We start from the raw sequence: 19455 nt of genomic DNA, 5'->3' as shown, positions 1-19455 counted from the left end.
TTCGGGGTACATACACGACTTTCCTTGATAGGAATAGGTACAGAAAAGGGAAAACAGACGTCGTGTTGTCCTCATGGGGTCCAAACTGTAGTCAGAGAGCATGAATGAGTGGACAGTAGCTGTCACTCTCTGATTCCATGCAGGGTTCTAACTAAATATTGAGAACTTGTAATCTGTATAGAATACATGGAATGGCATCGGCCCAACCATTTGTGGGCCTATCTCCCTGTTTAAGGAATAAGAATTAGTCTATTCTAAACGAAGCACAGGAACAATCGTTAACTTCATTAAAGCTGACAGCTTGGACTTTCGGGGGTCTCCCATTGGCACCATCTTTGTTTTCGCCTCGGCAGCATCTCCAGCTCACGTCCTCTCTCCCCAGTCCCCTCCCTCGTCTGTCTCCATCTCCATCGACCCTCACCCCATCTTTTCATTTCCCTGGCTGGTATCAGGTAAACTCAACCTAATGCTCCCTCCCCCAGCAAACAAGCCTCACGTGGGACAAGTGAATATTTGGGGGCTGCTTGTGGACTAAGGGGGAGTGTTTTGGGGTGAAGGGTCTCTGAAGCACAGCTGAAATCTAGCTGCAAACGCTTCCTTGGTTCCTGGAAGAGAAATAATAATTATTCCAGCGTCTCTGATCAAAACCTCCTCACGTTTCAGAGGAAAACATTAGGCCACCCTTGGGGGGACTGTAATCAACATTTAGAAAACTCGTGGCTATTGGACACAAACGGAATAGACCGAAGTACCATTTAGAGCAGGTAGAGTCTAGCCTCACACACACAATTTACATGCTGGCGGGAAAAGATAGACAAGAAAAGCAAAGTAACAGGTGATGCGTGGCGGGTCCTCATCCGTGGGAAGACGGTCTCTGAGCATCCTCGCTGGGCACTGGACCTGCATCGGGGGGGCCCTGCCGTGAGAAGAGGGCGTGGCAGGCAGCTGCCTGCACTCTGCACTCAGTCTGACTGCGGGCGGAAGGAGGGGTTGGGAAGGCTGCCTTCCTTGCTGTGACTGTGCCTGAGAACTGCACATCAGCAGCTGGGCTCTATAATCTATGAGACGAACCATCTGCAAACCAAAGAGCCAGAAGACGGGGGTCATCTTCATTTCATCTCACTGTTGCAATTAATCAAAATGAGAGAGCAAGAGGAAGACTTGGTAAACAAGTAGAATGCCGCATGGAAGCCAGGCTGACTCTGAAGCATTTCTGGGTAATTTCAGAAGCTTTGGGTGAAATAATGAACAATGAACATGTGGGAAGCGGGAAGGACTTTTAGGTTATATCAGGACACCCTCCTAAGGCAGAAATTCAATTCTAGATGAGATTTCTGAACAGTCGCTGGATTAGTGAAAATGTCCATGTGTTCAGGATTATCCACAATTTGTGTCAGCTAGAAGCTAAAATGAAGCATGTGCAGTAGAAGCCTCAAGATTGATGCGAGAGCCATCCAACCTAACGGTGTGGCTTCATTTCTATAATATGCTCCCACTGCTCTGAGATTTCTGCCTATTTTCTTGGTGGAAACCCTGAGAAATCAGCACATCCCTTGTGCATGTGAGCGCCCGGGAACGGGGCAGCTGACATGCTGGAGGTGTGGCGGGGAAACGGCTTCTAGGTGTTTTAACCAGAGACGTTCTAACTCTTTAAAGTGCTGAACTTGAACTTGCAGAAGCTCATCACTGTGAAATGCATGGGCCATCTGCGATGCTTCTACTGCACATGCCTCATTTTAGCTTCTAGCTGCAAGTTCAAGTACAGATCATTCTAACTCTTTAAAGTGCAAACAGGGCAGTTGAGACCTGGGTCCCAATCCAAGCTCCTGCCCATGACCTAGGGCAGCCGTGGGCAAACTACGGCCCTCGGGCCGGATCCAGCCCGTTTGAAATGAATAAAACTAAAAAAAAAAAAAAAAAGACCGTACCCTTTTATGTAATGATGTTTACTTTGAATTTATATTAGTTCACACAAACACTCCATCCATGCTTTTGTTCCAGCCCTCCAGTCCAGTTTAAGAACCCATTGTGGCCCTCGAGTCAAAAAGTTTGCCCACCCCTGACCTAGGGCAAGTGACTCACCTGTCTGAGTCTCAGTTTCCTATACAATGGAAGTAAAAAAAGCTTCCTCACTGAGCTGGTGAGAATGAGATCCATGTGGGAGTTGGTAAGGGTTGGGGATAGGGTGGGCCGTACGTGCTGGTTGGTCCCTTTCTCATTTGTCCCACCAGGTGTCTGTCACCAGGATGGGTGGTGAGAAGTGCAGGAGACACTCCTAGCTGTCCAGTGACTCACCATCACTCATATTACAGAGACCTTTCTGTGGGTGCCCACACATGTGCATGTCCACTTCAAACTGCCAAGTTCAGGGAAGGGGAAGGAGTAAAGATGCCAGCGGCCCTTGAGGAGCCCAGAAGTGACCACACTCAATGAGCCCATACCAAGCTCCCGCTCCATTGCAGATGGCTCATGCATTTCACAGTGATGAGCTTCTGCAAGTTCAAGTACAGCATCGGGAATACAGTCAATGGTATTGCAACAACCGTGGATGGTGCCAGGCAGGTTCTACTTATGAGAGCTGGATTACGCTGTAAGGCATATAAATGTCTAATCACTATGCAGCACACCTGAAACTGATACAATAGTGTGTACCAACTGTAACTGAAAAAATTTTAAATTATATAAAAGACTATACTGAGAACAGGCAGTGAGTGAAGAGACAGCCATTCCCCAAACTTCGGAGACTCCTTCCAATATTAAAATGCTAAGCTGGCTATTTCTGTAGTGCCCTTGTGTGCATTTTTACAGGTAATGGGATTATTGTGAAATCTTTTGCTTCAATAAGTTTATTGTGAGATAGAGAAGGTTTCAATTCAAGTCTTTCTAGAGGGATGGCTTCATAGAAGTGGTCCCCAAGCATCTTTCCTGTCTCCCCAAACCTCCCCCAATGTGAAGAGATAAACAGAAACTCCAGGCGCAGTGAGGCGGGACCCAGGGTGGGGCGGGGCGGGCGTCATCTGTTATCTGCATGTTACTGTATGCCCGGGCTCATTTCTAATCACCTTGTCTAGTTGTATTATGCCCATGTTGTAGGAAATGCACCACAGTTGTATAATCTTTATAGACTTATGGTTCTTTTGGCTTCAGTTTCATAAGATGCTGTTGGTTGGACAATCTTTTTATTTTTTTTTGAGTGCATGTTCAAGAAAGCACTCCTAAAGTGAATGCTTCACTGGAGATGCAGATTGATATTACAGTGATGTAATTATAGGAATAACCCTGTGAGCTCTATTCCCATTTTACAGTTGAGAAACTAACGCTGAGAAGGCTGAACCAAGCTATGAGAATAACAATGCCTCTAGGAAAATATTTCAGTTAAAAATTGGGGTCCGTTGGATGTTATGAATATATCTTAGGAGGCAAGTCTAAGATAGCACACATTTCTTAACTGTCAACACAATAAAGAGAAGTGGGCTCTCCTCTCACAAGTATCCTTAAGAAAATATGAGTTACAAGGACCTGCTCCTCATGAACACCTGTGCGCGAATACCCAGTTATATAATGAAAACCGCTTTCTTCATTCTCCGCCTAAGATCTTACACAGACAGCTGGTGAAAAGTGCACGCAAGGAATGATTTGGGTGTTAATTCCATGCCTCCCCGGACCCACAGAGCGGGGTCAGTGAGAAACCACAGAAACACCGAGCCCACTGTTCCCACCTCAACATCCACGCCCTGGGACCTGCCAGTCTTCCCAACGTGGAGAGAATGAACATTTAGAATCCACCCGGGAGTCACGTTTGCTTTCTTTGAGTTTTAAAAATTCACTAAAGCAGAGCTCCCAGAATTCCGTGTGCTTTGCCATTATTGTCAGTGGAGTCTTTGTTTTTCACTAGACTGTAAAGGCACCTGGACTGTCCTGTTGTTGCTACAGAGCAGCCATGGTTCCTGCAGAGCCTCCCAGCTGAACCCAGGGCTCTCACCTCTCGTCCCAGGAGGCCCTGGGGAAGGCTCAGGTCACACCTGCGGATGGGTGGACACGGGTCCTTCCATGAGCCCCAGCCACCTGCATTGTCTGTGGGAGCACCCGTGCTGATCAGGGTGTCTTTGCATTTTTGGTGCATTTTCACATGCTGGAGAGGCCCCTGCGACCTCTGACTCATGTGCTGAGCCCTGAAAGATGTCAGAAGCAGACTGACTGCATGAAGACAGTGTCCCCGGAGAGGGATAACGTGAGTAAAGTGACAGAACAGGACAGTGTGACAATTCCAGAGTGGCATCATTCTCTCCTCCTTGGGGACACCAGGGGAAAACAGGGTGAGCCCTCTGGAGATTGGGAAGCTGATAGTCCCTGCCCATCCTCAGGAGAGCACTGCCCTCCCCCCCACCCCTACCTCCGCCCCCAGCACCCAGGGCTGGTTCTCGAGAGGGTGAACTGCACCCTCCCAGCAGGTAAAACAGCCCTGCAGCCCCTAAAAGACGATATAAAAGGTGGCAGGTGAGAGCAGAGAGCTGGGAGCGCAGACAGACAACTGCGTGTTTAATCTTTAAAAGAAAACCCAGAGAGCAAGTTTAACCAGCAGGGAACTCACGTATAAAATAAACAAAAACGTAAGTTGTTTAGTTCTCCTCAGCTCTGAGGAGAGAGCAGAAACATCTGTGTAAAACCAGGAAGTCACAGGAGGCTGGCGTGCTCCGGTGCCCGCAGTCAGGTCCAGACAGGCCTTTCTGGTGCAGGGCGGGGCCTGGCTGGGCACATGCAGGGCACACCCTCCCTGGGCGGATGGGGAGGCTGGAGACTGTGGTCCTGGTGCCTAACTGTCATCCCCCTGCCTCTGTGCACAGGCCTGATAGCAGGTCTGCCCTGCCCATCATCCCATCTAGAGGCCCAGCGGCTGGGGCAGGCAGGCCGGGCTTCCCAGAGAAAGACCCAAGTGTGAGTGACCGAGAGCTCAGGGCGTGCCCCCTCTTGTAGGCAGGCGCTCTGGCTTGCTCCTTATCTGAAACCACGGAGGGTAAATGTTACTTCCCGGGGAGCTGTGGGAACAGCTGGTTAATATTTCACAGTCACCCGAGGATACCAGGCATGAGCCAGAGGAAGCATAAACCCAGCCGGGCGTGGCCTCTGTGCCCGGCCCCTGTGCCCTGCCTCCAGGGGCATGGCCCTCATTAGCCAAGGAGGGAGTCATGCGTGGCCTTGTTACAGGCCCATGCGTGCCACACGGCCCAGAACACTGACAATGTAATTAGAGGGAATGCAGCCATGCGTGTGCCGCTGCCACAGGTCCACGTGCGCCAGGTGACCCGGGACACTGCAGCGGTCATAGAGGAAGCGTGAATACTTCAAGCATTGCTCATGGCCCGAGCCAGTGATGGAAGGGCAGGACACGTCTGTTAAACTCAGTGCACCCCGATAGCCTCCAGAACAACTCGTAGATTCCTTAATGCCAGGCAAGGCGGCTCCTCCTAGCTGGGTGTGGGGGACCCGTGTGCTGGCTCAGGCCACAGGGATGCACGTGGCCCGGGACTACGGAGCTACAGTCTGAGTCTGACTAAGGAACCCCGCCCCCCCCCCACCCCCGCCAGTTTACCAGCACACAGAGGATACTGAATCCCCCACTTGTTGATCTGATCTCCAGATTCTAATCACCTGGGCCCGAAGGAGACACAGCTCAGAGCCCACCTCCTATGGGGCCTCGTCTTCACACAGGCATGCCCCAGTTTATTGGATGAGTTCTTACTTCGTGAGAAAATAGAAAGATAAAGGATGCTAGCAAATGACATTGTATTTAAAGAAAAGGGCAGTGACATGTCCCCAGAGAGTATGATGCAGTGAAAAGGACTCTGGATTTGGAGTCAGGAGACCTTTGATGGCAGCCATCACGCCATGGAGGGCTGTCTGAACATTTTGGAAGTATGTCCTCTTTATCCTCATGCACAGGTGACCCACTCTGAGGTCAGAAAGTGTGGGTCACCCCCCCCCAACAGGGCAGTGACTGGCGGGCGGGGCGGGCCTGGGTCTGCATGGTCTTGGCTGTACTTGTAGCGATAAGACAACACACGGTCTCCAGAGTTCTAGTTCAATGTCAGTCATGGATTGCATGGCTTGAGCAAGGCACTTAATTTCTTCAAAAAAAAAAAAAAAGCGTTTCTCGATGCATTAAGCCTCTGATTTATTAAGGCAAGGAGGTCCATCAAAAGGGACACCTTTTCCTTCACCTCACCTTCAAGGGGTGCTCTGAAGACTCAACGTACATTAAGGCCAAGTTGGCCAGTGATTTCACACCTCTTTCCTTTAGTGTGAAAACGAGGGCAAAGTGACAAATGATGAAGCATTATAGAAATACACCATGAAATTAAGTCTCCTCTATGACTCTGTTATTGAAAAATGGCATTCAAATGAACAACGGAATGACAAATGTCTAGAGTGCCTAACGTGTATTATGAACACAGGCTGCCAATGTGCTTGCATTCTGAGCTTGATCTATTCAAGTGGGTTCTCAGGCCCTTCAGTTTCTACGTGGTCTCTGTAAGGCCCAGAAAGATCAGTGCCCTTTTGAAAGGCAATGATGTATTTCCACTAGTGGGGGCCTTTTAATGTTATTGCTCCACCAAAGTCAAGACGGGCCAGGAATGTCTTTTATAGGAAATAGAGAGTATTGTTTGAAAAATGTAAACACCTTGGCAGGGTGTATTCACCACAGTGTACTTAGCTGGCAACTACACATGCGTTGTCCAGCCTGTGGCTTTGAGGAGAGAGCCCTCAGGCCGAGCCTAACCTTCTTTTGCCTGAAATAGTTTAGAGTGAGGCAGGGCATCACAGGAAGTCGAATCCCAATAGACTGAGAGCCCGGTACCTGTTCTGCCCTCAAGTGGAGCAGAAGTAATGGCCCAGACAATAAAGCAGGGCCTTTGGTTTGTGCATGGCTGGACTCCCACACCTATTACAGTGGCTGGTACATAATAACTGCTCAAAAAATACTTAAGTGACTCACTGAAGCTGCTCTCTGCACCCAAACCACACACGTGCCCCGCCCCCCAATACACATACCCATTGCACAAGCCTGTTTTGAGTCCACCAAGCCAATCCTTGGATTGCAGCATCACACCCAATAGAACAAGGCGTGGACAGAGAAGTTAGAGGGGCAGCGTGGCTGTGAGGACCAGCACGGCCATGGAGAATTCGGGGAGGTCCCTGCAGCCTCTCACAGGAGCCAGGAGGGCTGGGGATAAACTAGAGCACAGTGTCCCCTGAAAACGGAAGCCCTTGTTCAGAAGGAACACAGGACACGGCAGAGAGGAAGTGGGGACACCCACACCGTTCATGGGCTGCTCCTGGGGAGGAAACAGGCTGGGCAGAGATGGGGGTGTCTGGCACGGAGGGCAGCAGGCAGAGCCAGGGTGCCTGGCCCTGGCCACAGACATGCCTCCCTCAGCACTTCACCGAATCCTCTCTGGGGGCCAAGCAGACGGCAGGAGGAGCAGACATAGTGGGCCTGAGCCTGGACAGGACGCTCAGGGTGCCCAAAGTCAAGAGCAAATGTAAACCCTAAATGGGTCAGCTAGGGGTTCCAGTGTGGAGACTGGACACTGCCCTTCAAGGGTCAAGGAGGACTTGTGACCAAAGAAGCATGTATAGTGTTCAGCACATGCATCACTAGTTACAGTATGTAGAAACAACCCAGACAGAGGGAGGATTCTCACACGAATTACCACCTTTTCCAAAGTGCTAATTTAGAGACTACCTGTACTGTCAGCTTCCTCTGAATGTTCAAATAGAAACACTGAAACCAGGTCAGCCCACAGAGCCTGCGGTGCAGACACGGCCTCCAGGAGGGAGCAGCCTGGTTACCTGGTTACCAGCCTGGTTACCTGTGCAGACAGGTACACTCTGGAGAGGCAGGCCCACACTGGCGCTGCACGGTGGCCTGAGCTGCTCCCTCCCTTCCCTTCCCTCCCTTCCTCCCTCCCTCCCTTGAAGCCCCACAGGCACCAGTTTGGGTGTGAGGTTCCCCTGCTTTGAGGAATGAATCAATCCCACCTCTCTCCTCTCTGCCCACTTTCATACCTGCCCTCCTTGGTTGTCCATACTATGTTACCCCAAAAGTCCATGATTAGTCAGGAAACCCACGTCAGCCATGGGCAGAGAGCCCCAGGAGAGTGACCAGGAGGGTTAGTCTAAGGAAAGGATGGGGAAGATGCTGGGAGTCCACCAGCAGAATCATTCGCCTCCTGTCCCCTGGACCACAGGTACTGTGGTCACTATGTCGGCCATTGAGAAAGGTCAGGAACCAAACTCTGGGAGGGAGTCCGGGGACATTTCAAATTCCTCTTCGACCCACCTCAAGAAGCAAATGAAGTCTTAGAGATTTAGACTCAGTGAGACGACGCTATCACGTTAGCTCCACAAAATCACTGCCAGGGACCTTTCCTACGTTCACGCACAAATACTAGTACAGTGTTTTGTTTTTTATAATGGGGTGACACTTTGAACAGGTTTTAATCTCCCTCCCCATTAAATTTTATTTTAAGTCCCTAGCACACTTTACTTGGTGTTGCTAATCCTGTGTAAATATACATGTCTAAGACATGTGTATGTCTCATACATATCTCTCAACACGATGCCCATGGCATTCCCGTGCGTTTGCCGGAGGCCACCTGCCAGTTCTGCACACCTCGGGGCCTACCTCTCTTCACGTAACAGCGTCCAACCACGAATCTGAAAGGACTAAGATTCTCTTTCAATGTCTGGTTTAAATCCTGTCTCTTCAAAAGTGAGTTTTGACATTTGAAAATAATGACAAAAGTGAAAGGATCAGTGTCTTCCCCGGTAGAGCCGACTGTCTCTCACAAGCGGTGTAAAACGATGCATCGAAGCTCTGCATGCATGACACCGTCTCTGAGACAATCTCTCCTCCTGCTTCTAGAACCGTGGGTCTTGGCTATTCCAGGTTTATTACATCTTCAGACAAAGGGGAAACAACCAGCATAATAGTCCTCAACACCCTCCCCCACCCCCCTCCCCCCGCACACTTGCTGAGAGAAACCTGGCTCCTAAAATATGAGAATCATTTTTGTTTATTTTGTTAAATTCCTGCTCTAATGTATCTGGTCTTGTGAGGCAACTCAGTCAGCTGATAGGCCAGGACCCACGTTCTTCCCTGGGTGACGCACAGATTGGCAGAGCACCTCTGAGGAGCCCACATCTGCTGGGCAGCCATTGGGGGATGAGCATCAGAACATGAGGACCGCCCACCCCACCTCGGATGCGTGGAGGCCACAGGTGCGAGCGAGCCCTGAGCAGGAAGCAGAGACACAGGAGAGAGATGCGTGCATTAACTTTCTCACCGACCTCCCACAGTGGATGCGGCACCTGCCAGCAGTGGGCAAAGCAGAGACACAACAGGAAGATGCTTGTTCACTGTCCCAGCACGTAAGCGCGCTGTGGGACATTTCAGCCCCCTGTAAACAAAAAGGTCCCGAAACGAAGGGGAGAGTCTCTGGTGCTGCAAGCTGTGCGGGAAGGCAGACATCTGGGAGGTGAGGGAGCAGCCCCTCCATGAACGGGACTTTGAGAAGCAGTTCTGAGGACCAACACCCAGGCAGGCCAGGGACAGGCAGGCGACCGGGGGTAGCTGTGTTCAGGGCAGAATTGACTTTGCAGCCAGCGTTGATTCCAAACAGCCAGGGAGCCTCCATCTCTCCTCCAGTGCAGCCCCTCCTCAAAGCCCCGTGGAGTTTTATGCACACATCTCAGGGCATTTAGAAATATTCCGCCTCGGGAAACTGGTCCACCGCCACCCCCTGGTAAACTGTGACCTCCAAGTCCCCTCCTCACGCTCTAAAGCACTTTCAGGGCAAGAACTCCATCTACGTTATCTCCAGGTCCATAGATACGCATGGCACAACACACCACACAGGCAGCGAGGTTTTAAAAAGTAACCATGTGTTTGCTCTATTTCGGAAGCCTGCAACATAGCTCTGCACTTCTTGCTTTCATAGTTTAGCAAAAAATGATGGGTTTCAACTATGCGAGAAACCAGATGAAGAGCATGAGTGTCCATAAATATTCCTCATTAGATATGCTGGCATGCACAAGGCATGAGGAAAAAATGTCAGCCTCTTAACTGTGGGGAATGCATCAAAAATAAGCATATAAATGAAAATATACCGTCAGCATAGAACTTTATTTCCCATGAGTCATTCTTTCTAACATAGAGCCAGACTATCAGTAAGCATAAAGAACTTCTTGGGAGCTCATTTAAATACATACTCCAGGCCCGAGCCCTGAGACTGTGGTGTGGTGTGGTGTGGCCGAGACGGGGCCTAGGACTGCGCTGAGTAAGAATTCTGGGTTAAATGTATGCAGGTGATTGGCAAACCCCCAGGGAAACATGAGCGCCAACCCTGCCCCATCGCCTGTGAGAAGACCTAGTCCAGGCAGGTGCCTCTGCTAATGCTTTGGTGGGAGCCTGCTCTTGCCTCCCAGCCAGCTCCTCCCCTGCTGGCAGCCTCACTGACTCAGGCGAGTGTGTGGTGTGTGCACATTTTTGTGCACTGGGCCTCTAGTAAATACATAAAACACTATGTGTTGTGATTACATGCATGTGTAATAAATATAGAAATCCAGCAAGGCAGGGCTGTCCACCAACCTGAATTACGACATTACCTCAATCAGCATGCTGTTGAAGCCAGTGCATTTCATAACATGAACAAATGGCTCTTGCAACTATGTTTGCATTTTACAAGTTTCAGTCCACACCAAGAAGAAGCCTTGGTGTGGACTGATCAGATCAGACTCCAGATGCAGCGGTTTCCAGATCAGACTCCAGATGCAGCGGGGGTAGCGCTGAGAGTTTCTTTCTCTGTTTAGGTTGGCGGGTGATGTGGATGTGGCCTGGTGTGTCTGGGTGAGCTCTGTGGGAGGAGCCATCCTGGCAGCTGCCTGTGCTCCTGCCTGCAGGGCAGCACTGACTGGAGGGGTGGGCAGGACTGAGCCTGGGGCCAGGAATCTCATGTCACGGGGGACATCCCATGTCATCTGATCCCTAAAGTTTGGGGCCACCGCCAGCATGGTGCAAGCAGTGAACGAGGGCCCTCAGGAGAGAGAAGGGGAAGCGGCGCTCTTGATGTGATAGGACATACCTCATCAGAACAACACTGATTTTGAAACTGGGTCAGTGGCTGATCAGCGGTGACAGAGGGGTGACACCGTCAGCATGTGGGGGAGTTTCTTTGAGGCTGAAGCCAAAGCTTTCTCACAGGAAATGTGATCTGGTCAGAGCCCCCCGGCTTCTTTTCCTGAGGGCATAAGGCTTCTTCTTGGTGTGGACTGAAACTTGTAAAATGCAAACATAGTTGCAAGAGCCATTTGTTTCGTGTTATGAAATGCACTGGCCTCAACAACATGCTGATTGAGGTAATGTCGTAATTCAGGTTGGTGGACAGCCCTGCCTTGCTGGATTTCTATATTTATTACACATGCATGTAATCACAACACATAGTGTTTTATGTATTTACTAGAGGCCCAGTGCACAAAAATGTGTGCACTCAGGAGGGCCCCTCAGCCTGGCCTGTGCCCTCTTGCAGCCTGGGACCCCTTGGGGGATGACCACCTGCCGGTTTAGGCCCACTCCCTGGGGAATTGGGACAAAGCTGGCAGTCAGACATCACTCTGGCAGCCCGGGAGCCCTCAGGGGATGTCCACTTGCCAGCGGGGAGCAGGCCTAAGCTGCAGTCGGACATCCTTAGCGCTGCTGAGGAGGCGGGAGAGGCTCCTACCACCACCGCTGTACTGGCAGCCATCAGCCTGGCTTGTGGCTGAGCAGAGCTCCCTGTGTGGGAGCGCAATGACCACCAGGGGGCAGCTCCTGCATTGAACATCTGCCCCCTCGTGGTCAGTGTGTGTCATAGTGACCAGTCATTCCCAGTCGTTCTGCTGTTAGGGTCAGTTTGCATATTACCCTTTTATTATATAGGATAGAGGCCTGGTGCACAGTGGAGGCCGACTGGTTTGCCCTGAAGGGTGTCCCAGATCAGGGTGGGGGTCCTGCTGGGGTGCCTGGTCAGCCTGGGTGAGGGGCTGATGGCTGTTTGCAGGCTGGTCAACACCCCCCCCCCCAGTGGAGACCCTCACCCCACGGAGGTTTGGCCAGCCTGGGTGAGGGGCTGATGGCTGTTTTCAGGTGGCCACAACCCCTTTAGGGTGGGGGGTCCCCACTGGGGTGCCTGGCCAGTCTGGGTGAGGGGCTGAGGGCCGTTTTCAGGCTGGCCAAGCCCTCCGGCGACGGAAGCTCCCAGCCTCTCCTTTTTTCCTTTTTTTTTTATTCTGGGATTTATTTACCTTCTATAATTGAAACTTTGTTGCCTTCAGTGGAGCTCAGAGCTGGCCGGAAGCTTGGCTTCCTCCATCACTGCAGCAACCAAGCCTCCTGCTTGCTTCAGCTCCGTGGCTGCCGGCTGCCATCTTAGTTGGGTTAATTTGCATATAGTAGCTCTGATTGGCTGGTGGGCGTGGCTTAAGGCATAGCAAAGGTACGGTCAATTTGCATGTTTGTCTTTTATTAATGTAGACTAGAGGCCCAGTGCACAGATTCATGCACCTATGGGGTCCCTCAGGCACCCCTGCGGGTAATGGGCCAAAACTGGCTCTCCAACATCCCCCAAGGGGTCCTGGATTGTGAGAGGGCACAGGCCAGGCTGAGGGATCCCACTGGTGCATGATCGGGGCTGGGGAACGACCACGAGAGGGCTCCAGGGCATGTCCAGCCCATCTCACCCAGTCCCAATCAGACGGACCTCAGCAGCAAGCTAACCTACCAGTTTGAGTGTCTGCCCCCTGGTGGTCAGTGCACATCATAGTAACTGGTCAAATGGTTGGAGGGACAATTAACATATTAGCCTTTTATATATATACTAGAGGCCCGGTGCATGAATTCATGCATGGGTGGGGTCAGTTAGGGGTGGGGCCAGCTTTGGGGAGGGGCCCAAGCAGTTGGCCAGCCAGCCCCACCCCTGATCAGGGTGAGGAGGCTGATTAGGGCGGGGCTGGCTACCCCCTGGTTGAACTCCTGGTTGAGGGGACAATTTGCATATTAGCCTTTTATTATATAGGAAGATGTATATTTTTTCCAAGAAATAAACATACCATATTTATTCATTAGCAATGTGATGTTTCCCATTCAATATTGTTACTTTGAACTTGAGTTATGTGGATACCTAAGGTTCTAGGTAATTCAGTTTAACTCCTATGACTAGTCATAGTATATATCCATAACCCTACTCATGGGCCATTTGTCTGTTTCTCTTTTTTAGTATCAAAATCTTTATTCATTAAAATATGTAGGCATAGCTAAGGGAGTGCTGAGAGGGAAATTTATAGCACTAAATGATTATATCAGAAAAGAGAAAAAGTCTCAAATTGATAATCTAAGTTCTAACTTAAGAAACTAAGAAAGAAGAGTTAAATATACCCAAAGACAATAGAAAGAAAGAAATAATGAAGATAAGCATAGAAAACAATGAAAATGAAAACAGAGAAAAATCAATGAAATAAAAAGCTAGTTCTTAGAGAAAAAATCAATAAAATTGATCATTCTCCAGCAGAACTGACACAAAAAAGAAGACACAAAAATCACCTCTATCTAGAATGAAACAGAGGCTCCCATTATAGACCCTGTGGCTGTTAGAAGAATAGTAAGGGGTTCTATGAGCAATGATGCACCCATGAATGGTGTGGGTGGTGGTCCATTTGTACCAGGGAATACTACTCAGCAATGAAAAAGAATGAGCTATAGATACACTCAAGAGAATTGTGTTTAATGAAAACAAGCCAATCTGAAAAGGTTTCACTTGGATAGAATTCTCGAAATGATGAAATTATGGAAAATGGGGAACAGATCAGTGCACGCCAAGGGCTCAGGGATGGAGAAGAGGGAAGATGGCTGTGGTTTTAAAGGACCGCATGAGGGACCCTGTGATGAAACTGTCATATGTGACTGCGGATGGTCACACAATTCCACATGTGATAAAATTACACAGAACTTCGAGCACACACGCACACACACCCCGGCATGCACGCTGGTGAAACCTGAGACCTCAGTACGGTTGACAGATTGTATTAGTGTTCATTTCCTGATTGTGATATTGTTCTATGGTTTTGCATGATGTTATGAAAGGTATATGGATCTCTCTGTATGATTTCTTACAATTATCTCAAAATAAAAAGTTTTTAGAAATGGCTTCCATGAGCAGCCTGTGTATGCACATCACACACAGAGACCAGATTCTCCCCAATGAGACCCCAGGGTCATAGGGGGTAATCATCTTTTCTGGCCATAGGACACATCCATCTCCAACTGTTCCAGATCCTTCTCTAAAGTGTCTGTTCTTTTTTACCCTCCTACTCATAACAATGTGAGTCAGAATTCAACATTGTTTACCAGGACAATGGATATGAAAAATTTTCCCATTGATGTGATTTTCAATTCCCGGATAACTTGCGGATAAAACACCTCATATTTTATTAGCCTGTTTGGGTTTTCTCCTCCAGGCCGGCCTGTCCTCTCACATCTTTTTCCCTTGCGTGGCTTGTTTTATGTTACCGAGTTTTAGAATTTTTTATATATCCCAGAGACCCCACCCACATCTGTTCGTCCCTGTCCTCTGATTATCTAGTTTTTATAATAGAGCCTCACACCTACTCGGTGGTGGTCACAGAATCCAGGGTAAAATAACATACAGATCCGCATTTTTGAATTTTTAACAATGACCAAGCCTGGGACATTCCTAATGGCTCTTCAGAATATGAGTTACCTGGCTGGAGCGTGAGGGCGATTCTGCAGAGGCAGCTTCGGCGCACGCTAAGAGCTCCAGCCTCCCTCCCTTCTGGTCACCTCCCCAGCCCGGTTCTTGCAATAAGTCACTGCTATGCATCTCCTCCTGGGTCTGTGTCTCTGGTCTAGCTCAGGGGTGGGCAAACTTTCTGAATCGAGGGCCACAATGGGTTCTTAAACTGGACCGGAGGGCCGGAACAAAAGCATGGATGGAGTGTTTGTGTGAACTAATATAAATTCAAAGTAAACATCATTACATAAAAGGGTATGGTCTTTTTTTTTTTTTTTTTTAGTTTTATTCATTTCAAACGGGCCGAATCCGGCCCGCGGGCCGTAGTTTGCTCACGGCTGGTCTAGCTGGACCACTACACACTCGGGCGGAGATTGGGAGTCTGCTCCGGAGGAAGGACCAGCTGTTGTTGGCTCTCTGCGTGGCTGGAGCACAGGGCATCCTGGTGCCTTCACTGTGGTGTAAAACCATCTCCAAGCCCCCAAACCCAGCTGGTTTCAGCTTCCTTCAGGGCCTCTTTTGGACCCACAGAAGCATCTTACTGCTGGATGACTACTTAATAGAAATTACACTAAGTCATCCGAGTACTTTCTTCCCTCAGGAATGACAACTGAGGAAGACAAGGAGAGGGTGACTAACAAAGACACGTGCAGCACCATTACAGTCATATCATCCTGAAGAGGAAGCATGGTTTTGGGCGTGGTTACTCACTCATGGTGGAATTTTAAGAAGAAGGAGAAGAGGAAGCCAGCTCTGTGAGGTTCCCGAGCTGTCCTATTCACCACGCCTGCGCAGGGCGTCAACCCAGGCTGGTGACGGACTCCTGGACCTGAGCCCCGGTGCCCTGGTGTCTCTGTGCCTTGGTTTACTCATCAGCAGAAACCAGGCTGTAGGAGAGTCACTATATCAGAGGAGAGCATCCCAGGGCAGTCATGACTGTGAGGAGGTGGTCTGCGGCTCTCAGAGGAGCCTGGGCAGGAAGTGCTGCCTGGATACCTGGGTAGAAAGGCAGCCAGACAGTTGCTAACTTTGTCAGATTTTTAAAGAATCTAGAGAGAAAGGAGAAAGCAAACGAAATAACCTTCGACGAGTAGTTAAAAATCCAGACAGAAACAGGGCATGTACCAGACAGGTTTTCCAGCTCGTTCTCCTCATGGACCCACCCGACGTTCAAAACCACGACGGGGCATTACAAGCCAAATCACAGAACAGGAAACTTGCCTTACCCGTCCTCACCTTTGGGCAGAAAGGTGATGCTTTAGAAAGATTTTCTAAGTGGATTTGAGCCACATAGCTTTTGCTTAACCCCAAGTTAATGAAAGTAGTTGTTTCAGAACTTGGAAGTTACTGTTAACCACATTTTACAATACTTTTAGCTGGAGTCTCTCCCTGCAGGTTTTTGTTTGCCGCACTTAAAATAAAACTACTGATGGGCACTGTTCCTTGGCTGGTAGAAACACAACTATTAGGCTGCGGCCTCCTCCTGGGTCCTTTGGCCCATCCTTGGGGAAGAGCTGCCCCTTGCCAGCTCCCCAGCTCTGCATACCTGGGCCCAGTCGCTCCCAGGTGGCTGCCAGAGAGCCTGGGTGCAGGACTGAGCGGATTAGGCATTAGGGTGGCCCTGGCCTTTGGGCTACTGTTCTGTACAAGTCTTCCTGACTTTGGCAGGCTATAATCTTCTCCCCAAACCACAGGTTTTAAATAGAGGGACCCGTAAAGTTCCCTTCTTTTGAAACACAGTGTGGGTGTCGGCTGCCAGTACAGCCCCCTACCTCCCCCACCCCTCCAGCTGTGCCAGTGACTTCCGTGGGTGCCGAGATCAAGGGAACACATGGTGTTGATTCTCATGTCTTGCAACTGCGAAACAGAGAACCAGGAACCGGAGCGCACCCATTTCCTGCCAGCGTCCTACCAAGATCTCCAAAAAAAACCCGAACCCTTTCCCCACCGCTCCCTCGGAAGCCGACGAAAGTAGACCCTCAGGGACACTAGGCGCTGCCCCCAGCATCCCACCACCTAGAGCCACCTGGGCTGGGGATGACTGCAGGCACACCACCCTCGGGGCGCCCCTCCTGGCCTGTGGGGCTCAGGGAGGCTTCCCGCCCAGGAGGGCCAGCTCCAGCAAGTGGGCGCAGGTGGGCGCAGGTGGCTGCAAGCAGCGCGGAGGGCTGGATCGGCCCAGCAAAGGCGGAAGCTGGGCCAGTCGCTTGTCCCCACCTCGGAGCACAAAGGGAAGCTAGGGTTCCCCTAGGGGTGCGGGGGAAGGGTGGTCCGCTCGGCTCCAGGTGAGGAACTAGGAGGCACTTTAAGCTCCTAAGGACCCCAGCCCTCCTCTCAGCTCCTCAATGAACCGTCTCCGCGCCGCCCAGGGTGGCCACTCCGGCCTTGGTCACCTCCCACCCCTACACCGCCACCCGCAGCCGAGCGCTCCCCCGCGACCCCGACCCGGAGCGGGGCCGGAGACCACCCGGAAACCCGCCGGAAACCCAGACCCGCTCAACACCCGCGCCCGTCAAGCGCAGGGAGCCCGCGGGCCGCCACCTGCCCTGCCATCTGCGCGGCCGCCACCGGGCCCCCGCACGCGGCCCGGAAGGGACCCTAGTCCAGAGCAAAGAGCCCCCACCCTAGGCCTCCCCCACCCTGGGCCTCCTCCCGCCCCGCGCCGGCTCTGGGCCCCGCCGGGCGTCCGCGCCCCGCTACCGGAGCGCGGAGACAAAGCGCCGCCTCCCCCAGGAGGTCACCCACCTCGCTGCTCTCGCCGCTCCCAGGCCGAGGGCTCCGCGGGCTCCAGGCCGCCTCCCCGCTGCCCGGGCCCCAAGCGCGGGGTCCCGGGGCCTTTGGCGCCGCCTTCCGGGTCGGGGACGCGGGCCGCCAGGGCCGGAGGCTCGTCCTCAGTGGCGCACGGCGGAGACTGACGGCGCAGCTCCGAGGCCGGCCGCGCGCACCCTGCCCCTCCCGCCTCCCTCCTGGGCTTCCTCCTGCCAGGTAAACACCCCGGAGCCCTACCTCCCGCCCCGTGGGCGGGCGCCCAGGGAGACAGGAGGGCCCAGGGGACGACCTCGGGATGTCGGGGCCACACGGAGCCCGGGACCCGCGAGGACCCGGGCAGGTCAGCCTGGGAGGGCGGGGCCGGCGTGCGCCCCGCTGACCTGCTGTGCCTCAGCCTTGAAACTCCAGAGAGCACCTCCTCACTGCACCTCACAGAGGGCGACCCAGGCCCAGAGTGAGGGCAGCTGGTCCCAATCCATTGCCCATCAGGGTCCAGTGCCAGGTCTTCAGTGCTCAGGGTCTGAAGAGTCTGGCCCTTGGGGACACCGGGGATTAGCTCTGCTAGGACCTCCAACCACAGGCAGGTCTGGGCTGGAGGGCACGGGGGTTCCCTCCAGGGGGCAGGTGTAATGTGCCAGGAAACAACCAGAAAGTGCCCAGGAGACGGGTCCCGCAGGCTGCATGCATGTGTTGGCTTGTGGTCCCTCCTCCTCATGGTCCCAAGGAAGCCTGCTGTTTGGACATTAGCCACCTGGAGGGACACACAGATTTGGTGGATTCAGAGGACCTTTCCCTGGATCCTCAGCCTCCTCCAGATGTTGGAAAAGTGGGAGTGAGAGAGAGAAAGACCCTTCAGTGAGGCCCTGGCATCCCTTCTGACTTATGTTCCAGGTCGGAATGAATCTGACACTTCCCAGGAGCCCAGAGACCACAGTGGACTGACACAGTGCCTTTGGGGGAGGAGGGGGGGAGGGCTGGGCAGGACTCAGCAAGCCCCTGTACAGGCCAGTGGTACAGGGCCTACGGAGGCCTCTTCCAGTGTGTTCCCGGGCTGTGTGCCCAAAGCGCCTTCACACACCCGGGATCCATCACCATGTTCAGATGCTGCTGATTCCAAGAGAAACAGGTCTGCGATAATATAAATATTTAATTTGAGCCTTTCTCAAAAGATTGGTGAGAGGAGAGGACATCAGGGTGGCTCTTATCCACTCTCACTGGTGTCCTCATAAGAGGAGGGCAGAGGAGAAGCCACGTGCACAGGGAGGCAGGAGTTGGAGGGAGGCAACAAGCCGAGGAAGGCCTGGGCCACCAGGAGCTGGAGGAGGCAGGAAGGACCCCCCCCCACACACACACAACAAGAGACATGTAGTGACCACACCTTGGTTACAGAGTTCTTGCTCCAGACTGCAAGAGAATGCAGTTCTGTTGCTAAGGACAAGAGGGAAACTGGGTGCCCGATGCAGAAAGGACAAGGGCTCAGACCTGTTCTGGTCCCACCTCAGTCACCTGAGCCAGCTGGGCTGCTTCAGGACAGCCCCACGCAACACCCAGCCTCCTGACCTCCCTGCCCATCTTCAGGAGCTTCCCTTGCCACTGCAGGCACTTGGTTCCTCAGTGCCCTCCTGGTGGGAATGCCTGTGGGCAGGTGCAGGCTCTCACCACCAGGCCAGCACCAGTCATATCTGAAAAACCCAGAAAGTGGGCAGTGAGCCTGCTTGAGGTGGGCGAAGACTTGAGGGTCCCCTGATGTGATCCTTGGGGTGAACAGCACAATGGAGCAAGGACAGGCCAAGGTGCCAGCCGAGCGAGTTCAGGGGCATGAGATGCTGAGGAGCTGCAGGAC

General features: G+C 52.0%; 1 protein-coding gene across 8 annotated transcripts in view; it reads right to left on the bottom strand.

The window, feature by feature from the left end:
- The window catches only part of LOC118662846 (myelin basic protein), a 76853-nt gene extending 58949 nt beyond the window's left edge, over positions 1-17904 (bottom strand). Inside the window, exons 1-2 of one of the 8 annotated variants that reach the window (XM_036321789.1) lie at positions 17589-17904; positions 15555-15892 (exon numbers count right to left, since the gene is read on the bottom strand). The gene's annotated coding sequence lies outside the window, so the exon portion shown is untranslated. The remainder of the gene's footprint in view (positions 1-15554; positions 15893-17588) is intronic. The other 7 variants (XM_036321790.1, XM_036321788.1, XM_036321793.1 and 4 more) reach the window with 7 other exon arrangements.
- Positions 17905-19455: the final 1551 nt, after the last annotated feature.

The sequence above is a fragment of the Myotis myotis genome, unplaced genomic scaffold, assembly GCF_014108235.1.
Source record: "Myotis myotis isolate mMyoMyo1 unplaced genomic scaffold, mMyoMyo1.p scaffold_m19_p_9, whole genome shotgun sequence".
Classification (NCBI taxonomy): Eukaryota; Metazoa; Chordata; class Mammalia; order Chiroptera; family Vespertilionidae; genus Myotis; species Myotis myotis.
Note: the sequence above shows the minus strand (reverse complement) of the source record. Positions and strands in the feature narration are given on the sequence as shown.